The sequence below is a fragment of the Neovison vison genome, chromosome 9 (genome assembly GCF_020171115.1).
Source record: "Neovison vison isolate M4711 chromosome 9, ASM_NN_V1, whole genome shotgun sequence".
NCBI lineage: Eukaryota > Metazoa > Chordata > Mammalia > Carnivora > Mustelidae > Neogale > Neogale vison.
Window position 1 is genome coordinate 27,225,553 of NC_058099.1, and position 7,406 is coordinate 27,232,958.

A 7,406-nucleotide genomic window follows, 5' to 3' on the forward strand; every position below is an offset into this window, starting at 1 on the left:
GACTGAGGTCAAAAAGGTTTCTGCCTATGTTCTCCTCTAGGATTTTGATGGTTTTCTATCTCACATTTAAGTCTTTCATCTGTATTGAATTTATTTGTTCATATGATGTAAAAAAGTGGTTCAGTTTTCCCAACACCATTTGTTAAAGAGACTGGCATTTTTCCATTGGATATTCCTGTTTTTCGAAGATTGATTGGCCATAGGGTTGTGGGTCCATTTCTGGGTTTTTCTGCTCTGTTCCATTGACCTACATGTCTGTTTCAGTGCCAGTACCATGCAATTTTGTTGATTACAGCTTTGTAATATTACTTGAAGTCTGAAATTGTGATGCCTCCTGCTCTTCTTCTTCGTCGTCTTTTTTTTTTTTTTTTTCAGGATTGCTTTGGCTATTCAAGGTCTTTTGTGGTTCCATACAAAATTTTAGGATTGTTTCTTCTAGCTCTGTGAAAATGCTACTGATATATTGATAGGGATCGGATTAAATGTGTAGATTATTTTTGGTAGTGTCAATATTTTATCAATATTTGTTCTTCCAATCCATGAGCATGGAAAGTTTTGCCATTTCTTAGTATCATCTTCAGTTTCTCTCACAAGTGTTACATAGTTACCAGAGTACAGCGTTGTTTCTTAATTTACTTCAGAAACAAGTAATGTTGATATTTGGAATGGAGAATATGCTGCAAGGAATAAGGAATTTGTAATTCTCCAAGGTAAGAGATGAGCATACCATAGGGTTAAATAATATGGAATAACTCAGTAGTCTGATTTGGTATTATTATCCTATTGAGGGTTAAATAGGGCTTTATGTGAAGAATCATGGAAGGGATTCATTAAATTTTGTTATCTTTTTTTCTATTTGGCTTTTAGTCTCTTTCTACCCTTAGTATAGCCCTAGTCCATTATTTCCTTGATTAGATAAAATGAAGGCTGACTTCCAGAGTGCCCTTCCTCTAGCTACATCATCATCCCCTTTGATCACTTTTTGCTAATGCTCCCTCCTTTTTTTTTAAATTTATTTTTTATTTTCAGCATAACAGTATTCATTATTTTTGCACCATACCCAGTGCTAATGCTCCCTCCTTTTTGTAACTTATTCAAATATAACCATTTAGAACTCCATGATTAATGACCTTATTTTCCAGAACTCAGAAAACAAATGAAGAAGGTAAGTAATGGAATGAGAAGTAATATATATTTTTTAAAGATTTTACTTATTTATTTGACAGAGAGAAATCACAAGTAGACTGAGAGGCAGGGAGAGAGAGAGAGAGGGAAGCAGGCTCCCTGCTGAGCAGAGAGTCCGATGCGGGACTCGATTCCAGGACCCTGAGATCATGACCTGAGCCGAAGGCAGCGGCTTAACTCACTGAGCCACCCAGGCGCCCCAATGAGAAGTAATATTTAAATAATGCATACATATGTAAAATGTGCTAGGTAACTAGATAATTTATATATACTATTTTTAAGTTCCTTTTCATTAATTAATACTGGTGGAAAGTATAATATACGATTGTCCCATACTGTCTCATTCAAATATAGACAAAGGTAGGGCTTTGTCTATATTTGACATTCAAACATTTTTGAAATATGCTTGAGGATTAAATTAAATATGAAGTGATAGATCAAAAGGAAACAAAGAACTGTGAGAAGTTCTTAAAAAGTGAAGAAAAGATTGTTTACTATGGATGCTGCCATTGCTCTGAAGGAGAATTACCATTTTGATTCTGAATTTTGATTTTGAATCAGTGTCTTTCCATTTGTGCTGCAAACTGTGTGTGTGCGCGTGCGTGCGTGTGTGTGTTTAAAAAACAAAACAAAACAACTAATCTTTGTCTTCCAAGGTATTTTGAAAACATTCTTTAGAAATCTTGTCACCCTGTATGTGCAGTTAATTTAAAATTTGTTCTTAAAAGAGTTATAGTGCAGAATTGGAGTAGAATAAAACCCGAGAGGCAATTATACTTACAAACACCACTGTGTATTACAACTCAATAGTCACACAGAGGAGACATTTTTAGGATCTTTCCAGCATATTTTACTCAGTTCTACTTTTATCATCTCCTATTTTCTCTTAAGTTTAAAGATTAGCTTCTGTTTTACAAAAGTATTCACAATTGTAGTTGGGGATGAAATAATATAATTAAAGCCCATTTCTCTTATTTCCCTAAGTGATATTTCAGATATTTGGACTTGTAATTTTACATTCTTTTTCCATTTCAACAGTTAATGATTGCCCAGTATTTTTAATTAACTTGGCATTGTACTTAATACAGAGAACAGTGAGCCATAGTTCTGCCATTGGGAGCATTTCAGAAGCTAACAAATGGTTATAACATAAAAGAAAAATTGCTGTAGCAGGTAAGGGTCAGAATAGCCTAGAAGAGGTAAGAACTAACTCAATAGAGTTGTTGGAAGGCTTTACAGAGGACATAACACTTGACCTGTTTCTTCTGTCATTGCTATGACTTCTCTAGAGAAGGAGAAATCCGACAATGCAGAGGACATAGCATTTGCTATTGTTCTTAGGTGAGAAAGAAAATGAAAGAATTGGGTAACAGCAGTGAGTGAAATACAGTATGTTTAAAGGGAATGGGAGCAGTACAGTCAAGAAACAAGAAGGTGAAATGTGTAGTTGGAAATGTAGGTTGGGTCAAATAAGATCTCTGGGTAAAATGAAAAAGAAACAAGCACAAACAAACATATCAAAAGTATTTCAAATAAAAGCTACTAAAATATATGTTCTATTTGTTGAGTAGCTATAAATGTTAGATTTTCTTGGAAAGGCTTAATTAATTAATTTTGTTTTGTTTTGTTCCTGTAAGTTGTGTTTCTTAGACTACTTAGCCCTACCTTTTAATGAGATCATTGTCATTTTCAGAAAGTGATATAATTAGACTGCTAAGTTCTGTGATTCTATATATGATCATCTTTTATTCTCTTTATGTTGAAAACCCTTGCCTCAAAATATGTGTTTCTTTTTTTTTCTGTTTATGTTACCTTCTTTTGTGCCTGAACTCAAGCATATCAGTTTTTCATCGTTTTCTCCAGAACCAGTGTCTACTCATTAATTTTCCCATAGCACCAGCACTTCCATATTTCTCAGGTTATAGATGATAGGATTCAGCATGGGGTTGACTACCCCATAGGAAAGGGTAGTATGTTTGTCTGAAGTCACTGTCTTTGGACTTTAGCTTCATGTACATGAAGAGGACTGACTTATAAGATATAGTCACCTCTTATGTGGAAAAGGCATTTTTTCTTCCTTTAGCTGAAATAATTTTCAGTACACATAGATGATGAAAACAGGGTAAATAGAGGGGTGCCTGTGTGGCTCAGTTGGTTAAGCAACTAGCCTTCAGCTCAGGTCATGATCCTGGAGTCCCAGGATGGAGTCCTGCATAGGGCTCCCTGCTCAGCAGGGAGTCTGCTTCTCCCTCTGACCCTTTCCCTTCTCATGCTCTCTCTCTCTCTCACACACACTCTCTCTCAAGTAAATAAATAAAATCTTAAAAAAAAAAAGAAAAAATATGGTAAATAGAAATTAGAAGGAATGAAGCAAATGAAAATATTACATTGCCCAACATTATTATACTCTTATTCAAGAAAACACTGGTTCAGGCCAGTTTTATTAAAGTCAGTATTGCACACAAAATGATTAATGACATTTTTTCCATGAAGGAAAACTCTTAAAGTGAGTACATTTTGTGTCATTCCATTGAAAAAGCCCAATATCCAGGAGATAGCTGCCATCTAAACACAAAGTGCCTTGTTTATGATGATGTGCAATTTCAGAGATTTGCTGATGACCATGTAGAAGCCATATGCTGTCACTGCCAGGAACACACACTCTGTGGAGAGACATTGGTATAATACAAACTGTGAATGAGAGTTGTTTTGTTTTTTGTTTTGTTTTATGGTAGCAAGTTTGTCAGCATAGAGGGCACAAAAGAGGATGCATACCAGATACCCACAATGAAGAGGCATATAGAGGCAGGCTTTAAGGAGGGTTAAGATGACCAAAGTACTGTTCTGTGGGCGGATCATCAAATATACTCCTAACCAAATGACAAAAAGGCATTTTTTTCAGTTCATTTGTACTCATCAGTACTCATAAAGATCTCTCAGAATGTACTCAATTTCAGTTGTCCAGTTGGTCCTCTCCATTTTCCTTTTTCATACCTGAAATAAGCCAGAAAAAGAAACAGCATAGAAGTTAAATATGTGGTCCCATATTATATAAAGTAAAAGGTAAGTGGGGTAGGACATCCAGCAACTATGTGAGCGCCACCTAGCCTAGTGGTAACAGTAGTGAGATTAACTCATGGGATTCCTCTTCTAGCTCATAAAGCCGCTGACTCACTTGGGTAACTTATTAAAAATGCAGGCTTCTGTGTTCTATTTTCTGAGATTGTGATGCATAGGGTCTGAGGCAGGAAAGAGTGATTTGCATTTTAACAAACATCTGCTATTTCTGATGCAATCAATCCATAAACTCCGCTTAAAAATCAATATTTTAGAGAAAACATGCTTTATTTTTCTCAACAAAGATTTATTTGATTGTACACTACAACAGTCACTAACAATATCATTTGTTTAGAGTTTTATAGTTTACAAATGTGTTCAAGCATATCACTTATTTTATTATCACTATAATTCTCTGAGGAAAATGAAATCCAGAGAGAAGAAATTTATATAAAATTGTTAAGTGAATAAACTGTTATTGAAATCTGTTTTTTTATGATTTTAAATCTCCATGTATTTCTTAACTACACTTTATTTTCATCCAAAAATTCTTTTTTTTTTGTCTGATTGCTATGACTAGAACTTCCAGTACTATATTAAATAACAGTGGTAAGAATGGACATCCTTGTCTTGTTCCTGACTGTAGAGGAAAAACCCTCAGTTTTTCCCCATTTGAGGATGATATTAGCTGTGGGTTTTTCCTGGCATTTCTTATGTTGAAGTATGTTCCCTCTAAACCTACTTTGTTGAGGGTTTCTGTCATGAATGAAAGTTGTATTCATTGAATGAAACATTCATGAATGTTTGTCAAATGTTTTTTCTCCATCTATTGAAATGATTATATGGTTCTATCCTTTATTAATGCGGTGTGTCATGTTGATTGATCTGCAAATATTGAACTACCTTTGCATCTCAGGAATAAATTCCTCTTGATTGTGGTGAATGATTTTTTAACATATTGTTGAATTTGGTTTGCTAGTATTTTTATTGAGAATTTTTGTATCGTATCCATGTTCATCAGGGATATTGGCCTGTAGTTCTCTTTCTTTAGTGGAATGTTTATCTGGTGTTTGAATCCTAGTAATGCTTGTCTCATTGGATGAATTTGGAAGTTTTCCTTCCTTTTTTAATTTTTGGAGTATTTGAGAAGAGTAGGTATTAAATGTCTGATAGTGTGGTATCTGGGTGGCTCAATTGGTTAAGCATCCAACTCTTGATTTTGGCTTGAGTCATGATCTCAGAGTTGTAGGATTGAGACTTCCTCAGGCTCTGTGCTCAGTGGGGAGTCTGCTTGAGATACTGTCTCTCCATCTCCTTCTACCTCTCCCTCTGCTCTCTCTCATTCTAAAACAAATAAATAAAATCTTTTTTTAAATTATGTTCAGGTAGCCCAAATATAGTATATCATTAGTTTTTGATGTAGTGTTCAGTGATTATTTAGTTGCATATAACACCAAGAGCTTATCACAACACATGCCCTCCATAATACCCATATCCCAGTTTTCCCTTTTCTGTAACCCTCAGTTTGGTTCCTGGAGTCCAGAGTCTTTCATGGTTTTTCTCCCTCTCTGATTTCTTTCCCATTCAGTTTTCCCTACCTTCCCTATGGCTCTCCATGTTATTCCTTATGTTCCACATGTAAGTGAAATCATACGATAATTATCTTTCTCTGCTTGACTTCTTTTTTTTTTTAAAGATTTTTATTTATTTATTGGACAGACAGAGATCACAAGTAGGCAGAGAGGCAGGCAGAGAGAGAGAGAAGAGGAAGCAGGCTCCCCGCAGATCAGAGAGCCCGATGCGGGGCTCGATCCCAGGACCCTGGGATCATGACCTGAGCAGAAGGCAGAGCCACTGAGCCACCCAGGCGCCCCTGCTTGACTTACTTCACTTAGCATAATCCACCCCGCCCCAGTCCCATTCATGTTGATGGATATGGTAGGTATTCATCCTTCCTGATGGCTGAGTAATATTCCATTGTATATATGAACCACATTTTCTTTATCTGTTCATCTGTTGAAAGACATCTCAGCTCCAAATCTTAAAAAAATGGTAGAATTCCACTGGGAAGCCATTTGGCCCTGGACTTGTTTCTTGGAAGTCTTCTGATTACTGAGTCTACTTTTTTGCTGGTTATCAGTATTTTCAAATTTTCTATTTCTTCTGATTCAATTTTGGTAGTTTATGTTTCTAGGAATTTTTTCATTTCTTCTAGGTTGTCCAATTTATTGACATTCCATGTTTCATAATATTCTCTTATAATTGTTTGTATTTCTGCAGCGTTGATTATTATTTCTTCTCTCTTATTTATCATTACATTTATTCATATCCTTTATCTTTTCTTTTTTTAAAAAAATCATTAATAAACATATAATGTATTATTAGCCCCAGGGGTACAGGTCTGTGAATCGCCACATTTATACACTTCACAGCACTCACCATACCACATACCCTCCCCAATGTTCATAACCCAACCCCCCCCCCAGACACCCTCAGTTTGTTTTGTGACATTAAGAGTCTCTTTTGGTTTGTCTCTCTCCCGATCCAATCTTGTTTCATTTATTCTTTTCCTACACCCCAAACCCCCCATGTTGCATCTCCACTTCCTCAATCAGGGAGATCATATGAAGTTGTCTTTCTCTGATTGACTTATTTCACTAAGTATAATACCCTCTAGTTCCATCCACGTCATCACAAATGACAAGATTTCATTTCTTTGATGGCAGCATAGTATTCCATTGTATATATATATACCAAATCTTCTTTATCCATTCATCTGTTGATGGGCATCTAGGTTCTTTCCATAGTTTGGCTATTGTGGACATTGATGCTATAAATGTTCGGGTGCACGTGCCCCTTCAGATCACTACATTTGTATCTTTAGGGTAAATACCCAGTAGTGCAATTGCTGGGTTGTAAGGTAGCTCTATTTTCAACTTTTTGAGGAACGTCCATGCTGTTTTCCAAAGTGGTTGCACCAGCTTGCATTCCCACCAACAGTGTAGGAGGGTTCCTCTTTCTCTGCATCCTTGCCAGCATCTATAATTTCCTGACTTGTTAATTTTAGCCATTCTGACTGGTGTGAGGTGGTTATCTCATTGTGGTTTTGATTTGTATTTCCCCGATGCCAAATGATGTGGAGCACTTTTTCATGTGTTTTTTGG